This window comes from Eriocheir sinensis, unplaced genomic scaffold, assembly GCF_024679095.1.
Source record: "Eriocheir sinensis breed Jianghai 21 unplaced genomic scaffold, ASM2467909v1 Scaffold450, whole genome shotgun sequence".
In the NCBI taxonomy this organism is placed as follows: domain Eukaryota; kingdom Metazoa; phylum Arthropoda; class Malacostraca; order Decapoda; family Varunidae; genus Eriocheir; species Eriocheir sinensis.
In genome coordinates this window covers 195,700-215,000 of record NW_026111777.1, presented here as the reverse complement: position 1 = coordinate 215,000, position 19,301 = coordinate 195,700, and the positions used below count along the sequence as shown (strand labels likewise).

The window sequence follows — 19,301 nt, the reverse complement described above, 5'->3', positions numbered from 1 at the left end:
ACTACTTAAAGGCAAGGTTAATGCGAGTGTGAGGGCGAAAGTGTGTCGGAAAAGGGAGGGGAAAACAGAAGGAAGAAAGGGAGATGGCTAGGGAAACCAGTTGAGTGAGAGTGAATGAGTCGTGTCGGGAAAAGGAGATGGAAAAAGGAAGAGAAGAAAATACAAGAGTAAACCTGCACTGACAGCAAAAATTAGTCACCCAGACAAAAAAAAAAAAAAAAAATAGTAATGCCTCATGTGAAGTACGACTAACGAAATTAGTCAAAAGGTGTCAATAATTAGTCAAGCCAGGAATGCAGGTTAGCCGCAATAACTAGTTTATGACTAATATTACTCCAAAATTAGTCATACCCATGCTGATTTAAATTGCTCAGACTGTCTTTTGACTAACACTGTATTAATATTAGCCATACCCGCACTGGTATTAATTAGTCAGACTGACTGTCTTTTGACTAGGGATGTACCGATGTATCGGTATCGGTATCGGTGGTGTCGGCACATTTTAAGAGTATCGGTATCGGTATCGGCTGATTTTCTGCCGATACTAACGATACTTGAAGGAGTTGTGTTGTATGTCGCATGTCACTCGTTGCAAATAATTTTGTTCAACATAAATTGGATTTTCTAATATGTTGAAAAAATATTAGAAAGTGTAATTATCCAGTATCATGATACTACGTAGTTTGGAATTTCCCGTGACTTAATTTTCACTTTAAACGATAAGATTCATATTACTTTGAATACAAATATATAATACATAGTATACAATATAGCCTTTGGTACCGCGGACGCGTACAATACAGGTTTAGTAGCTTCGGCGCGGGATTGGCGGAACCCCTTCACTCGCCTCATCTACCTGCCTCAGTCAGTCAGACGGTCGCCCCGCAACGGGGCACGCTGCCAGGGCTGCCTAAATGTACGGCAATTAAGTAAAGCTAACCTTGCTGAGTCAACAAGACCTCACGAGGCGCCTCCTCCCTCGCCCCTTGTCGAAACTCATGTGGGTGGGTGTTAGCACTTGGGTTTAACCATGCACTGCTCCCTCGCCGCGCTGTATAGGATTAATATGCGCTTCCGTGATGCAGTGATCAGCACGTCTGGCTACGGATCTATGGACACCTTTTTTCATGCCACCACTGGTTACTTTTTTTTCTTCCCTTCTATGGTGGAAAAACGAGTAGTGTTTTTTTTCTTAACATTTGATATTGCCTTTTAGCTGCTGGAATTGTTGTATAAAAAAAATTAATGCACAGGTATCGGTATCGGTCAAAATGTTGGTATCGGTACATCCCTACTTTTGACTAACATTATAGTAATATTAGTCATATCCTTACTGATATTATTTAGTGAGATTGACTAACCTTGAATCCATAAGTCAAACTTTACATTTCAATATATGGTTCTGTTCCCATTCCCACCTTAGTTCACAATGAAGATTCAATGAAAACAAATTGATTTTTTTAAAGATTTTATAAAAAAAAAAAAATTATACGTTTGCATCACCAAGGCTGTAACACGGAAACCATGCAAATAACAACAAAGAAAATCCTAACCTCCCTATTCACAAACACCTCCAAGATGACAAACTCATATGAGGCATAATAGATTGTATTTAACAGGAAAAAAAGTTGAGCAAAAATGATCACCTAATAAATAACGGAAAATCTACATACAATTTATGCTTTTGCAGATGCATAACAAAATCATAGTACAATTTTGACTTGCTGATGTTCCCTTTGACTTTGAAATCCAACATTATATCACTGAGCAATCAAATAAAAAAATCCAATTTGCAAAGTCCTCCAAGATCATTGAGTTTTAAGAAACAAAGTAAATACACTCTTGACTGGAAAAAAATAAGTAATAAACTAAATAAATAAAAGGAGACATTCTCTCCAACAGAAAATTAATACATGGAGTTCTTGAAAGTTTACAACAACCCAGATGCCCCCCCAAGCCCACTGAGGTTATTTCTTTTTTTTTTCCTGAAACTGCAAAACTGATCTTCTACTCTATCATTATCATAAATTTTTAAAAAGATTCTCTGAATAAATGACAAAATATTTCTACACAGTTTAGAGTATGCCAAATTGAATACATATAATCTGGAAACAAAGCAAACCAATGCTTTTGTCAGTGTTATGCTCCACGAAACTTCCATCTCATCAATTCTAAGAATGTACTCGTTCTCTTTGCTGATGATTGGAAAGGCAGGTAAATGCATAATAATAGCCTAGTTTACTAAATGCAAAATAAAAGCCTAGTTTCCTAAATGCAAAATAATAGCTTAGTATTCTTAAATGCAATATAATAGCCTAGTATTCCAAAATGCAAAATAATGGCTTTTTATTCGTAAATGCAAAATAATAGCCTTGTATTCATGAATACAAAATAATAGGCTAGTACTCTTAAATGCAAAATAATAGCCTATTGGTCTTAAATGCAAAATAATAGCTTAGTATTCCTAAACGTAAAATAATAGCCTAGTTTTCCTAAATGCCACAAAAGCTCAGTATTTCTAAATGCAAAATAATAGTATGCTTAAATTTAAAACAATAGTCTAGTATTCCTAAAAGTAAAATAATAACCTAGTATTCCTAAATGCATAATAATAGCATAGTGTTTACGAACGCAAAATAATAGCCTAATTTTCTTAAATGCAAAATAATAGCCTAGTATTGATAAATGCAAAATAATAGCCTATTAGCTATTCCTAAACCAATATAATAGCTTAGTATTCCTAAATGCAAAGTAATGGCCAATGCCCCTAACTACAAAATAATAGCCTAGTATTCATGATTGTAAAATAATTGATTATTTTTCCTAAATGCAAAATAATATCCTGGTTTTACTAAATCCAAAATTATAAGCTAGTGTACAAAGTAATTTTTAATATATTTCACTTGACTACTTCATTTGCTTATTAGCAGCTTATTGCAGATTGTAAAGATCTTTCCACTTACAATTTATTACAGAAGTTGTAGATACGGTATAACATGCAGAAAAGCTTACATCATACGAATAAAATCCAATATTCCTCGAAACAACTTACCTCGTTCCCTCATTGTGTGAAACTGAAACGCAAAGCGCCTTGGGAGTCACATAGCAGGGGCCGGATTCAGTAAGCACTTACATCCTTTTTTAAATTTTCAATGAAATGCTCTATATATAATGTTTCCCGATAGGGAAATAAGAGTATGAGTCAATAAAGCAAAATCCGTCCATAAAAGCGAGATGCTACAGCGGAGATGGAATATATCATGTAGAGTTCACTATAGCCGTCAGTCCGTCATCGGCTGAAGAAGAAGAGGAAGACTGGTTGTCTTCTTTTGAACGGTGCCGCTTTGTATCGCTTCTTTGGTCCTCCTTGGTTATTCAATCATACTCAAATACTTAACTCTACACACTTTAATACTTCACTCTGCTCTTAGCTCTGTTTTTCCATACACTTTGCCTGCACGGTCTTTTGCTTTTCTATTTTCCTTTACTTTGTTTCTTTTACTTTAGCCTACTTTGGTCTTTCTGCATTTCCGTTTTCTATCCTTTTGTTTCTTTTCTACTATTACACTTGTTCTTTTCATTTATCTTTTACTGCTGTATTCTTTTCTCCTTGATGAATAATACACTGTATTCTTCCTCCAAGCTTTTCTCCCACATAGCTGATGCCGCGGCTGCCTTGTGATTGGCTGGCACACTGCTTAAGCGATTTGGATTCGCTAACGAGCCTGATGACGTCATGAAGGCTTTCGTCCAATCAGCTGCCTCTCTGATTTACATCCCTCCCACATCCTTTTTTTCTGAATTCAGATGTAGCAAAGGATGTGAGGAGGGTGTAAGGCTAAACGATGTAGGGAGTTCCATCCTCGAACTTGCACCCTTTTTTCTGAATCTGGCCCCAGGAGCGAAGCACAAACAGTCCCCCCACCGTAGCTATGATCTGACTGACTGGTTGTGGTTGACCGTTGATATCTTTAGCAGCTGGCCACCTCAAATACATGAAATAAATTACTTTCTCCCAAACCCCCCGTGACCCCTCGAGAAACCCCAAACGACCCCCCAGGGAGTCACGACCCCCAGGTTAAGAACCGCTGCGCGGCTAGAATGATTAACTATATTTAAACATGCACACAATTTCATTTATGTTACAAGAAGAACAATAAATTATCTTATATTTAGCCTATCAGTTCTTCTCATCTTTCTATTCATCTATTTCACAGCAACTATTAGATGTTTTTTTGTTTTTTTTGCAGTGGTTGTGACGGTGATGGTTTGATTATTATTTGCTCTAGTTTATGGTTTGCGTGTGTGTGTGTGTGTGTGTGTGTGTGTGTGTGTGTGTGTATATATATATATATATATATATATATATATATATATATATATATATATATATATATATATATATATATATTTAAGATTTGAAAGTATTTTTTTTTTAAGTGTGTGAATCTCTTAGAGTTCCGCTATATATATATATATATATATATATATATATATATATATATATATATATATATATATATATATATATATATATATATATATATATATATATATATATATATATATATATATATATATATATATATATATATATATATATATATATATATATATATATATATATATATATATATATATATATATATATATATATATATATATATATATATACTATATATATATATATATATATATATATATATATATATATATATATATATATATATATATATCGCCTGTTTGCGACAACAACGTCATAACTAAAAAATGGATTTTCGAGTTATCCATATAGACATATTCATCTTGAAACGCAGATTTTTTGGCAAAGTGTCATAATTGTAGTTAAAAAATTGACCGCTAGAGGAGCTAAATGTCCTAACGACATAACATAATATGTACCAACTTCTTTGCGTGAAGACCGTTACATGTCAGTTGTGCTGTGACCGTCGTTGGGGTAACTACACTCACGCTGTCATTTAGAGTGTCATATTTTGATTTAGATCTATGTTAGTGCAAAATGTAAGTACTGAACTTATGAATTATGTTTCATGCAATAATGTGTTATTTTGATGTAATACGTTTTGTCTGCGAACATAGAGCTCTGTGTTTTACGTCATTATTCAAAATGTGTCATTATTGGTAAAAACAAACAGATCTATGTTTTACGTCCTAAATCAAAATGTGTCATTATTGGAAAAAAACCTTGTGAATAATAGGTGTTGTATTTGAGTTATGACAGTATTGTTACAAACATTACCTCGTATTACAGTAGCACATTTTTGTTTAACTTAAATTATGTCATTGTTATTTGAAAATCTTGCGAAAAACTTAAAAAAGTTAGTGTATTATTTACATTGGTGACATTGTTGCAACAAAACATTGTATTCATAAATATCATATTTTTTTCAGATTAAATAGGTACCATGTCATGTAGAGGAAAACTTATGCTAGAAGCAGCATTAAAGGCTAAGGAAAACAGAGAAGAAAACCCTGAGGAAAATAGTACAGGTATATACTATCATAACCTTGATTATATTTCTATATAATTTGCTTTAAGGTGGGAGGTAAGCAGGTGCGTGAAGAAAGACCGACATAAAACTTCGACAATGGCTTGAAACATGACTCAAAAGTTAACGGTAACCTAACCTAACCTAACCTAACCTAACCTAACCTAACCTACTAACCTAACCTAGCCTAACCTAACCTAGCCTAACCTAACCTAACCTAATCCAAGTTTTATGTCGAAGTTTTATGTCGGTCTTTCCTCACGCACCTGAGGTAAGCCTATTTTTTTATTAATGAGCCAATTTTGATGAAAACTATATTAACAATCAAAACTTTCGGAGGAGTAAGGCTTTGAAGTTTAAAAATCCAACTTTATAAAAATGCAAAATAAAGTAAAATTCTCTGATTTTTTGGTTCTCATTGTTAAAAATTTGGACCCCCATCTGAGGAATTTATAGTTCCCCTCCAAACTGTTTTACATACCATAGAGCGTTTTTAACACAAAACACAAAAATCACATTTTAGACCCATTTCTTTGTACTTTGTAGGATGTGAACTTGCTGTTGACCCTCAAATCAATGATGACCATCTGCTGCCATCAGCAAGCATTACGGGTGCAAGCTCTGCTTCAAATAACAAGAAGTCTTCTTCTAGTAGTGACTCGTCCTCTAGTAGTGACTCGTCTTCTAGCAGTGAATCATCTTCTAGCAGTGACTCAGAAACTGAAGATATTGACACAGATGATTCCGTGAAAGATAAGGACTATATCCCAAGCAAAGAGGAAGAAGAGAGTTTTAACCTTGAAGAGAAGGACGCAGTTGATAAAATTCCTGTACTAGTTAGTCCGCAAAAGGGACGTAAACGTAAACAGCACCTGAGTCAATGGAAGAAATATAAAGCGAAAAAATTAAGGAACTCTGGAAAGGCTTATATAAGCAAAAATAACAAAATAAGACCAGAAAGGAAAATGAAACTGCCATGTGGAAATAAATGTCGAATTAAATGTTCAGAACAGATAAATGAAGAAGAAAGGCAAAAACTCTTTGACTCTTATTGGGCAATAGGAGACATTGCTCAACAGTGGCAGTTCATTTCAAACTGCATTAAAACTGTTAGACCTAAATACAGGTATGTTCGTGAGGGAGGCAAACGTCAACCTAGGAACAATAACAGTTCCTTTCACTTCATGGTTGGTCAGAATGAAGTTCGTGTTTGCAAACTTTTCTTCAAGAACACACTTGATATCAATGACCGGCCAATAAGAACAGCTTTAGCAAAGCAAAGCAGAGTTGCTAATGTTCTTATGGAACCTGATAAGAGAGGCCAACATGGTAATCAAGTAACTGTTGATCCTGAAATTAGGAAAGGCGTCAAGGCACATATTGAGTCTATCCCTCAGATAGAGAGTCACTATACGAGAGCTACATCAAGTAGGACATTCATATGCGGCTCTAAAACAATTGCAGAAATTCACCGCGATTATGTTGAGAAGTCCAAACAACAAAAGGTACCTTATGCCAATTACACTCTGTTTTATTGCATTTTTACCAGAGTATAATATTTCTTTTTTTGTTCCAAAAAAGGACCAATGCGATGTTTGTTCATCTTATCATAATGCGGAGAATGAAGAGAAAGAGCGCCTTCAAGGAAGCTATGAAAATCACCACAAAGAAAAAGACATGTCAAGAAATGAAAAACATAAAGATAAAACTGAGAGTGATGCAGTTGTTGCTGTTTATGACCTTCAGGCTGTAATGCAGATACCAAAAGGGGACATTTCAGTTTTTTATTACAAGTCAAAGCTGAATGTTTTAAATTTTACTATTTACAATGCTAAAACAAACTCATGTAATTGCTATGTCTGGAATGAAACTAATGGCCAACGTGGGGTTAATGAAATTGGGACCTGTGTTCTCGATTACATTAAAACCTTGTGTGAGGCAGGAGAAACTGACATAATTTTTTACTCAGATAACTGTTCTGGCCAACAGAAAAATAAGTTTATGATGGCACTTTACCTTTATGCAGTAAACAACTTATCAAATATAACTTCAATAACACACAAGTTTCTAATAAAAGGGCATACCCAAAATGAGGGTGACTCTGCCCATTCCCTAATTGAAAGAGAAGTAAAGAGAATTTTAAAAAGTGGACCCATTTATGTGCCGGAAACTTACGTAACGGCAATGCGAACTGCTAGAAAGAAAGGACAGCCTTTCGTAGTAAAAGAGCTTTGTTACAAAGATTTCTTGAACATCAAGTCTCTAGCCACTGAAATGGGACCTATCAATTGCAAGACTCTTCAACTCTCTGATGTTAAAGTAATGAAATTTGAAAAGCAATCACCACTGTCAGTTTTTTGTAAACATTCCTATGGTTCAGACTATAAGGAGCTTCAAATTTTGAAAAACTCAAATAAAGCCACCTCCATTAATGAGTTATTGCCATGTTACTCCAGCAAACTGACATTGCCTGCTAACAAGAAAAAAGACTTGATGGACCTTTGTAATAAAAATCTGATTCCTCGATGCCATCATAAATTTTATGAAAACCTGTAAATGAAATCAATCTTAATGATATGAGTTAAAATACAAATTTAGTATGCCTATTACGATATTAAGTTTTGTTGTATGCTAATTAATTAGGAACATATTATTTGATAGATGTTTATTTTATGTTTTTTTTATTTTTTTATTATACAGTCCATCTTTCATTTATTTGAAAATTTTGGAGTTGTCTAATTCCTTAGGCATATTTGAAATAAATTATAATTAGGAAGAATCAATTAGGTTCATAAGGATTTTTTTTTTTTTAAAAAAAAGATAATTAGGAAGAATCTATTATGTATATATATATATATATATATATATACATATATATATATATATATATATATATATATATATATATATATATATATATATATATATATATGAACAAAATATATATAATTAGGAGGAATCTATTATGTTCATAACAATGTTTTTTTTTTATATTTTGTGTTACAGTCAATATCTTTAATTTATTAGAAGTATCTATCATTTTCATAAAAAGAAAATGTATTATCATCAATCTTGTCAAAGTAATAAGCAATGAACAATACATAATTAAGTAACATATTGGTGATTATTTTCCTTTCAATAATGGCACAAAACAAAATAGTACATGAGAGGTCTACTATTTTTTTATGAAGAACGTCATATTAAAAAAAAACATTATAAAAGTTTAAATAAAGGTTCGATTAGAGAGGTATAACTATTTCAATTTCTATAAACTTTAAAGGACTGTTTGATGTTTCAAAAAATGTTCCAGCTATGGTCCTTTGGGACTATTCACAATATTGAGAGTGTTTTCATTCTTTAAAATGGCTCTCGTGAAAAATTGCTATTTTTGAGTTATGACGACGTTGTCGCAAACGAGCGATATGTGTGTGTGTGTGTGTGTGTTTGCATATATATATATATATATATATATATATATATATATATATATATATATATATATATATATATATATATATATATATATATATATATATATATATATACGTACTTGTGTAGCCAGGGAGTAAATTCTCTTTTAGGCAGACGAGATTAAAAGCAACTGCGATCTCACATTATTTGCTTTTTGGTAGTGTTTTTCTATTTGTCTAATATGTTCTCTTTCTTGAGCGGTCGGAGCCCCGAGGAGCTGTCCAAAATTAATATTGCTGTGCGCGACGTAGACGACTTGATCTTCCTGTAAAGGTGCCCGTGCTCGCCTAGAGTTGTTCTTGAGAAGTAGATGAGATGTTTTTGTATTCTTGTAGTATATTACAAGTTGCAGGTCTTTGTCCAGGTTTATAGGCTTGACGTTGTTGTAGATGATGTCCTTGATGACTCTTTCGTCCGTCCTGTAGTTAGATGACATGTAGTTACGGTAGTATAGTTTAATACTGCTCTTATTTCTCTTGTTTTTCGCTTCTTGTTGGTGCCATTTGTTGATGGTACGGCTGATGGCTGCGTTGATCTCGCTATTTGGGTAACCGTTGTTAACGAGTACTTGTGTTAGTCTTTCGAGCTCTTGATGTACATTCTTCCATGGTGAGGAGTGAATTAAAATAAAGCACGTCGGTCGTAGGCGTTGATGGTAGACTGCATGTAGCGTAGCGGACACTCGATGTTGCCATTGAGGCAGAGCCCCATGTTGGTTTCTTTGATGTATACCGTTGTGCTATGTAAATCTATGTAAATCTATGTAAATCTCTCTCTCTCTCTCTCTCTCTCTCTCTCTCTCTCTCTCTCTCTCTCTCTCTCTCTCTCTCTCTGAATGAAGTGAATATTTATTTTTCGAGAAAAATAGCATTATTAGTTATGGATGTATAGTTATTATGCATAATAACAATATCACGCTTATAAAAAAGTAAAGAATGGATAAATTAAATTATCCAGTAACCTGGCTAAATAATAAAATAATAAATAAATGGAACGGGAGCTGTGAAATGGAAAAGGACAAACAGGGAACTTGGGGAGACGGTGCAGTCTACACACAGGGCCCATACCACATGGAGGCGGGCGAGCGTCACTAAATCCAAACGGTACCGGTACTAGCGGCAATGCGCAGTGCCGAGTGATCATTAAGCTTCCTGAACCCAAGTGATCATGATGCTTCGCGGTACCAGGTACCGGTACCGGGTACCGCGAGGAATCGATTCTTCGCGGTAAAAGGTACCGGTACCTGGTATCGGTACCTGGTACCACGAAGCCTCATGATCACTTGGGTTCCGGGAAGCTTAATGATCACTCGGACTGCGCATTGCCGCTAGTACCGGTACCGTTTGGATCTTAGTGACGCTCGCCCGCCTCCATGTGGTATGGGCCCTGTGTGTAGACGCTGAGTCACTGCCCCGCTTACCGTCTCCCTAAGTTCCCACCATTTTGTCCTGCTTTCCGTTTCCATCACAGCTCCCGTTACCATTATTTTATTATTTTATTTATTTATTGGAGTTACTGGATAATTCTTCATGTCCGATTCTTTTTCTTTTTTAGGTTGCTAATAAATATTTTTATTGTTATTAGACTATGATCGATTAGTCGAGGACCCATATCACCGAGATATCCATTCACTGAGTACGAATTATCTGATTCAATAAATAAATCTGAGCACTGGTACGGTCGAACAATCTGGTACTGGTATATTGTTGGTACAGCAGCTGGTATTGGTACCCGCCCACCCCTAGCTAGGTGGGCAGGTACCGGTACCAGTACCGGTACTAACGGTACCAGCTAAACGTACGGTACCGGTACCAGATTCCTCGGTACCGGTACTAGATTGATCGGATTTATTAATTGAATTTATTGATAATTCTTCATGTCCGATTTTTTTTTTAGGTTGCTAATAAATATTGTTATTGTTATTAGACTATGATCGAGTACATCCATAATAACTATACATGCTATTTTTTTTTTCTCGAAAAAATAAATATTCACTTCATTCAGAGAGAGAGAGAGAGAGAGAGAGAGAGAGAGAGAGAGAGACTCACCACCCCAGTGAGTGGATATTCGAGAGGGTATTCACACAAAACTTGTCCACAATTCCAATAACCAACACCATCGACAATACCAGTGATATGGCGCTTGCCATGGCACCAGGTACCGGTACTGGTGCCGCTAAGAATCGATTCTTTGCGGCACCCGGTACCGGTACCGGGTGCCGCGAAGCCTCATGATCACTCGGGTGCCGGGAAGCCTCATGATCATTCGGCACTGAGCATTGCCGCTAGTACCGGTACCGTTTGGATTTTAGTGACGCTCGGCGCTCGCCCGCCCGCCTCCATGTGGTATCACACGGTATGGGCCCTGTGTGGAGACGCTGAGTCACTGCCTCGCTGACCGTCTCCCCAAGTCCACCATTTTGCCCTGCTCTTCGTTTCCATCACAGCTCCCGTTTCCATTATTTTATTAATTTATTTATTTATTGGAGTTACTGGATAATTCTTGATGTCCGATCCTTTTTCTTTTTTAGGTTGCTAATAAATATTGTTATTGTTATCATACTGTGATCGAGTACATCCATAATAACTATACATGCTATTTTTTTTCAAAAAAATAAATATTCACTTCATTCAGAGAGAGAGAGAGAGAGAGAGAGAGAGAGAGAGAGAGAGAGAGAGAGAGAGAGAGAGAGTTTTCTTTACAGGAAATTTACTTGGGAATTTCATCAGAAGTCATTAAGATAAAAAAAAAAAACTTCTTCGGGTACCGGTACCGGTACCGTTACAAACGGTACCTGAGTTTTCGGTACCGGTACTACCGGTACTCAAATTAACGGTACCTGCCCATCCCACTGCCCTGTAATCGTCGTCGTCGTAAAAGATTTACCCTGTAATGTTATTGTTGTTGTTTGATTTTTACATGCACGTTGGCATGATGGGCTATGGAGGAGCCCTGCAGAGTGGCTGGGCGACAGGCCATGAGGCCCAGCGGTCGGGGGGCACGGGTGCATCTTGCACCGGTAGCCGGAGCCGAGCGAGCAACTCAACAGCCTATAAGCTGGCTCAAAGGCCAGGAGAGTTGCTCGCTCGACGAGTGCTGACGTTCCACTGACCCTGGAATCTTCTCCTTCTTTAGATTTTCCCCCGAAAAAGGGGGACAGGGCCTTTGCACAAAGGCGGCCCTGTAAGGGGGGGCGGGTGTAGGGACGCCTCCGCCGCCGCCACAGCCACGGGTAACAGCCGGCGAGCAGCGGAGCCCGAGCCCGGAGCCCGGAGCCAGGAGCCCGGAGGCACCGGCCCTCCGGGCAGGCGCCCAGAAGCAGCCCGTAGCGGTACACGTGCGAGCAGCCGACTAGTCGACTTGACTGCGGAGGAGTGGCCCAAAGCGAGGATGACCCCGCGGGTCCATCTCGCCGCCGCAGAAGGGCCACCCGGGTGCTCGCCCGAGGAGTGCTGGCGTTCCACTGATCCTGTAATGTTGTTGTTGTTGTTGTTTTATTTTCTTCAGCACGATGGCTGAATGAGCTTGAAAAGAGCCCTGCAGGGGAGCTAGCTTCGGGCCATGAGGCCCTGGCTAGCTGGGCGGGGGGCACGGATGCATTTGCATCCGTTGCCGGAGCCGAGCGAGCAACTCCACAGTCTATAAGCTGGCTCAGAGGCCAGAAGAGTTGCTCGCTCGACGAGTGCTGGCGTTCCACTGACCCTGTAATCCTTCCTCCCTTTAAGATTAACCCCCATAAGGAGGAGCGAGCAATGCAAGCTCGTTGCGGGTGTAGGGACGCCTCCGCCGCCGCCACAGCCACGGGTAACAGGCAGCACTCGTCGAGCGAGCAAGTCTCCTGGCCTCTGAGCCAGCTTATAGACTGCTGAGTTGCTTGCTCGGCTCCGGCAACGGGTGCTAATGCATCCGTACCCCCCGACCAGCTAGCCAGGGCCTCATGGCCTGACGCTAGCTCCTCTGCAGGGCTCTTTTAAGCCCATTCAGTCAACGTGCTGATAAAAATAAAACAACAACAATAACAACATTACAGGGCCACTTTTGAGCAAAGGCCCTGTCCCCCTATTAAGGGGGTAAATCTTTACAGAACAGAACAGAACAGTGCACCAGCAGTGGAACGCCAGCACTCCGTGGGCGAGCAGCCGGGTGGCCCTTCTGCGGCGGCGAGGTTGACCCGCGTAGTCATCCTCGCTTTGGGTCTCCCCGCTGCAGTCAAGTCGACTGGTCGGCTGCTCGCCCGTGTATCGATACGGGCTGCTTCTGGGCGCCTGCCCGGAGGGCCCGTGCCTTCGTCGCTGCTCGCCGGCTGTTACCCGTGGCTGTGGCGGCGGCGGAGGCGTCCCTAAGCCCGCCGAGGCTTGAATTGCCCACCCCCACTTACAGGGCCGCCTTTGAGCAAAGGCCCTGTCCCCCTATTAAGGGGGTAAATCTTTACAGAACAGAACAGTGAGCCAGCTAGACAGTACCAGTGTAACAATAATCAGGGGGTAAAAAATGGACAAGGAAATAACAAGTCTATCTGACAGAGGATCACCGAGGCACTGATAACTTGTAGCAGATGTTAAATTTCTGTCTCGCCATCCGTCACCCTAAGATGGCCGCCAGTTGCTTCTAAATCCGGGCTCTGGGAACCCTCAATATCTATAGCTCTGTGGTCTAGCCTGTTGAAAATTGGTCAGCAATTAGTCCATGGTCCAAGACCAACTGATATTAGTCATCCCGACTAATTGTTAAGGCGGCATGACTAAGTTTTGCTGTCAGTGTGCTATTATCTTTTCGTTTGTCAAGCACGGAAGTTCTCCAGCGAGAAAGTGATGGAGTGCATCGGGAAGATGAAGGGCATGTGAGGATGTGTGTGTGAAGGAAATGGGATGTGGGTAATGTTAGTTCTGAATATAGGCACCTTGCCTGGGGCAACACTAATCCCGCGGTGTCAGCGGTTTTGACCGTTGTCGCCCCTCAGAGGCTGGCAGTGCCTCAGGGGCCAGTTCACCCCGTCTCTGTATCGCGTACGCACGTACTAGTTCGTTCTCTGTTACTTTCCATAGAATATACGGACTTAGGTTTATTCAGTGTTTGTCTATCCAATGATTACAAGTGTCGACAAGTACCTGACCAACATGGCGCAGTGAGTAGGATTCTGTGGAAAGATAAATAGTGAAAAACAATGTACAAGTCGGTTGGCGTAACGGCCAGCCGCCCGCATTCCGTGCGTGACCTTATTGACCTGTGTCGGTGAGTGAGGCCCAGGGCCACACCCGCCCGTGAACTCCGCTTATTGCTGTATGGTTATTTACGATTTATATGCGGTTCGAGCTGTCGAGGCGCCGCCCCTGTATATCGTTGAAATAACGCAGTATTAAGTGTACATATGGGCAAGCTTGGTGTTCGGAACACCAGGAGTAACGCCAACGCCACCTCGCCCGCCACCCCCGCCACCTCGCCCCTGATGGATGAACCATCGGAGCCCGCGCAGTCCGAGGGCAGGGAGGAGGCACCCACGCCTCCCTTCTCTTCCTCCTCCTCCGCCTCGCAAGGGATGGACATGTCGTGCTTTCTACAATGGATGCGTGAGGACGCGGCACAACGCCGCGAGGAAGAGCGAGTGCGTCGGGAAGACGAACGGCTTCGGCGCGAGGAAGAGCGAGTGCGTCGCGAGGAAGACACACGGCGCATCGAGGCACTGCTTACGAGTGCCACGCAGCAGCGCGTCTCCCCTCTAACCGAGAAGGCCCCCATCAAGGCCTCCGCCGCCACTCCTCCGCCTCTCGCTCATGATGGGACGTTCCGACAATTCCGGATATGGAGGAGCCGGTGGAATGATCACGCCACAATGCGTCGCCTGTCGAGCATGCCCCAAGACATGCAGCGTGCAGAGCTGAGGACGTGCTTCTCCACGAAGACACTGAGTGATTTGGAGACCTCGCTTCAGATCCCCGTCGACTCCCCGCACACGGTGGAAGAGGTGCTTGACCTCCTGCAGGAGCACGTGAAGGGTCAGAATAACGAAGCGATCCGTCGCCGTGCCTTCTCCACCTGTAAGCAAGCCGAGGGTGAGAGCTTCACCGACTTCTACGCACGTCTCAAGGGTCTTTCGGAAGAGATTGAAGTGTGCTCAGGGGCACGTTGCGAGGAAGTCTGGATGAAGCATGCCTTGTTGATGGGAGTTCGCGACGGGGAGTTGAGGCGAGAGCTTATCACCATGGACGCCTCCCGCACGCTTCAAGTGACGGTGACGAAATGTCGGTCGTATGAGGCCACCGATGTGACGTACTCTGAAATAGAGACCCCGTCCACTGCCGTGAGAGGCGTCTCACAGTACAAGAAGGGTAAGAAGGCGGCCCACGCAGAAAAAGCTGGTGCCAAAACATCCACGCCCCCCTCCAGCACAGCCTGCAGCAGCTGTGGCACGCAGCACGGCTCCAAGCCGTGCCCAGCCGCCGCGGCACCCTGCCACGGTTATGGCCGCGAGGGGCACAGGATGTACACCGTTAAGTGTTCCGCCAAAGGGGTTCAATGCGGCGTGTGCCTTCGCGTGGGGCATTACGACCGATTCTGCAGCCTCAACAAGCCCAAAAAACCCAAACCGAGGAAGGGTCTTTCCCTTGGTATGGTTCGGACGCTGCCACCCGACACGGCCCCGCGCCACTCCGAGGAGCGTGCGGGCCACGTCCGGCGAGTGGACTCCAACACGCGCCCCAGGGCCCAACCTTCCCCCACCATCCGCGTCGCTGTCACCCAGGGCGACACGTCTGGCCGGATTGACGTGATACCCGACACCGCCGCTGATGTTACGGTGATAGGCCTTCAGCACCTCAAGAGCTTAGGCCTCCACCAACGCGATTTGCAACCGCCCCCCGCCATCAACTATTACAACGCGGACGGCTCACAGATGCAAGCTGCGGTGGGCTCCTTCCAAGTAGAGCTCCAAGTAGTGGCTGGAGTAGGTAGGAAGACACCTACCGAACGGGCGCAAGCCACTCCCGGTGAGGTATATATGGGAGGTGAGAAGGGAGCTGAAGCCCTCCAAAGACCCTTCCCATGTCCTCACTAACCGTTTCCCTATTGTCTCACCAACACCGGAGAGTAGTTCAGCATGCTCTCTAAAGACAGATCCTCTTTATCCACACCACACTACATTCACACAACATATACACCTTTTCCCAAAATTAAAATTTCAAAATGGCGCACATACACCAAGCCTCGGAGTCCCCGCCTGGGGGGGGGGACCACAAATTCCCCCAGGGAGGACTCCCCTTCTGGCTGCCGACCCGAGAGGTGTCTTGATAACTCCTCGAACCTCTTTCTTCTCAATTTCTGCAACATTCGCGGTCTTCGCTCTAATTTTCATTCTGTGGAACATCATCTCTCCTCCTCTAAACCTCGCCTTCTCTTCCTTACCGAAACACAGGTTTCTGAGGCTACTGACAGCAATCTCTACTCTGTTCCCTCCTACTATCTCTATCCTAAATTTCAATCCAAAGCTGGATGTTGCGCCTACGTGCGCAACGACATCACTTGCTCTCGTGCCCACAACCTTGACTCTTCTGAATTTTCCACCATCTGGCTAAGACTTCATTGTCATTCTATTACTAAATACATCTGTGCTGTTTATCTTTCACCTAACTCTACCAACTATGTAAAATTCTGTGACTATTTGAATTCTAAAGTGGAGCACATCTTGACCCACTCTCCCTTCGCTGAAATCTTCATCCTAGGAGATTTCAATGTTCACCACCAGCTTTGGCTTTCATCCTCTTTCACTGACCATCCTGGTGAACAAGCCTACAACTTTGCTATCCTCAACGACCTAGAGCAGTTGGTCCAGCACCCTACACGTATTCCCGACCGTCTTGGAGATCGGCCCAACATTCTAGACCTCTTCCTTACCTCAAACCCTTCTGCTTATACTGTCAAACTGTTCTCTCCGTTGGGCTCCTCCGATCACAATCTTATTTCTGCATCCTGTCCTATCGCTCCTGTACACCCTCTGGACCCACCGAAGAGGCGATGATTCTGGCATTTTGCTTCAGCTCGGTGGGATGACTTGAGGATGTACTTTTCCGATTTCCCGTGGAATGATTATTGCTTCCAGGATAGAGACCCCTCTGTGTGTGCTCAGCGCATCACAGAGCATTCCTCGTTCTTTCTCTACTCCTCACGCTAAAAAGCCTTGGTTTAATCACGCTTGTTCTCGTGCTGTCAATGATAGAGAAGTAGCTCGCAAAATGTACCAGAACCTTCAAACTAATGCTAATTATGAAATTTACATTTCTGCCCGAAATCGTGCCAAATCTATTCTCCGACTAACCAAAAATTCTTTCATTAATAGAAAATGTCAAAACCTTGCTTTCTCTAACTCTTCCCGTGACTTCTGGCATCTAGCCAAAAACATCTCCAACTTCACTTCTTCATCTTTCCCTCCACTCCTCAGTCCTGACGGCAACACTGCCGTCTCATCTATCTCTAAGGCTGAACTCTTCTCTCAAACTTTTTCTAAAAACTCCACTCTGGACGATTCTGGGCATATTCCTCCTACTCATCCCCCCTCTGACTCCTTTATGCCTGTTATAAAGATTCTTCAAAATGATGTTTTCTATGTCTCTGGCCTCAATCCTCAGAAGGCTTATGGACCTGATGGAGTGCCTCCTATTGTCCTTAAAACTGTGCCTCCGTGCTGTCACCCTGCCTGGTCAAACTCTTTCGCCTCTGCCTGTCAACATCTACCTTTCCTTCTTGCTGGAAGTATGCCTTCATACAGCCTGTGCCTAAGAAGGGTTACCGCTCCAATCCCTCAAACTACCGTCCTATAGCTTTACTTTCTTGTCTATCTAAATCTTTTGAATCAATCCTTAACCGGAAGATTCAAAAGCACCTTTCCACTTCTGACCTTCTATCTGATCGCCAGTATGGGTTCCGCAAGGGGCGTTCTACTGGTGATCTCCTAGCCTTCTTAACTGACTCTTGGTCATCCTCTCTTAGCCGTTTCGGTGAAACTTTTGCTATTGCGCTGGACATATCAAAAGCTTTTGATAGGGTCTGGCACAAATCTTTGCTTTCTAAACTACCCTCCTACGGTTTCTATCCTTCTCTCCAGTTTCCTTTCTGACCGTTCTATTTCTGCCGTGGTAGACGGTCACTGTTCTTCCCCTAAATCTATTAACAGTGGTGTCCCACAGGGTTCTGTCCTATCTCCCACTCTTTTTATGTTGTTCATTGATGATCTTCTTTCCAAAATGAACTGTCCTATCCATTCCTACGCCGATGATTCCACTCTGCATTACTCAACTTCTTTTAATAGAAGACCCACCTTTCAAGAACTTAACGACTCAAGGCTGGAGGCTGCAGAACGCTTAGCCTCAGACCTTACTATTATTTCCGATTGGGGCAAGAAGAACCTGGTGTCCTTCAACGCCTCAAAAACACAGTTTCTCCACCTATCCACTCGACACAATCTTCCAAACAACTATCCCCTATTCTTTGACAACACCCAGCTATCACCTTCCTCAACACTAAACATCCTTGGTCTATCCTTAACTCAAAATCTCAACTGGAAACTTCATATCTCATCTCTTACTAAATCAGCTTCCTCGAGGCTGGGCGTTCTGTACCGTCTCCGCCAGTTCTTCTCCCCTGCACAGTTGCTGTCCATATACAGGGGCCTTGTCCGCCCTCGTATGGAGTATGCATCTCATGTGTGGGGGGGCTCCACTCACACAGCTCTTCTGGACAGAGTGGAGGCTAAGGCTCTTCGTCTCATCAGCTCTCCTCCTCATACTGATAGTCTTCTACCTCTTAAATTCCGCCGCAATGTTGCCTCTCTTTCTATCTTCTATCGATATTTCCACGCTGACTGCTCTTCTGAACTTGCTAACTGCATGCCTCCCCCTCCCGCGGCCCCGCTGCACTCGACTTTCTACTCATGCTCATCCCTATACTGTCCAAACCCCTTATGCAAGAGTTAACCAGCATCTTCACTCTTTCATCCCTCACGCTGGTAAACTCTGGAACAATCTTCCTTCATCTGTATTTCCTCCTGCCTATGACTTGAACTCTTTCAAGAGGAGGGTATCAGGACACCTCTCCTCCTGTATTTGATCTTCCTTTCGGCCACCTCTTTTGTTTTACTTTAAGAGCAGCGAGTAGCGGGCTTTTTTTTATTATTGTTTTCTTTTTTTGTTGCCCTTGAGCTGCCTCCTTTGCTGTAAAAAAAAAAAAAAAAAAAAAAAAAAAGTACGGCGACAGGTCGTGTGAAGGCTGGGTCGACGTGCAGTCCTCTCTTACCACGCCTCTGCTCTCGTGGGAGCACTGCAAGGGTGTGGT

At 42.1% G+C, this 19,301-nt stretch overlaps 1 protein-coding gene across 1 annotated transcript in view; it reads right to left on the bottom strand.

Annotated features, from left to right (window-relative positions):
• Positions 1–19,301, bottom strand: part of LOC126992366 (nephrin-like) — a 266,294-nt gene that overhangs the window by 128,809 nt on the left and 118,184 nt on the right. The window lies entirely within an intron of this gene.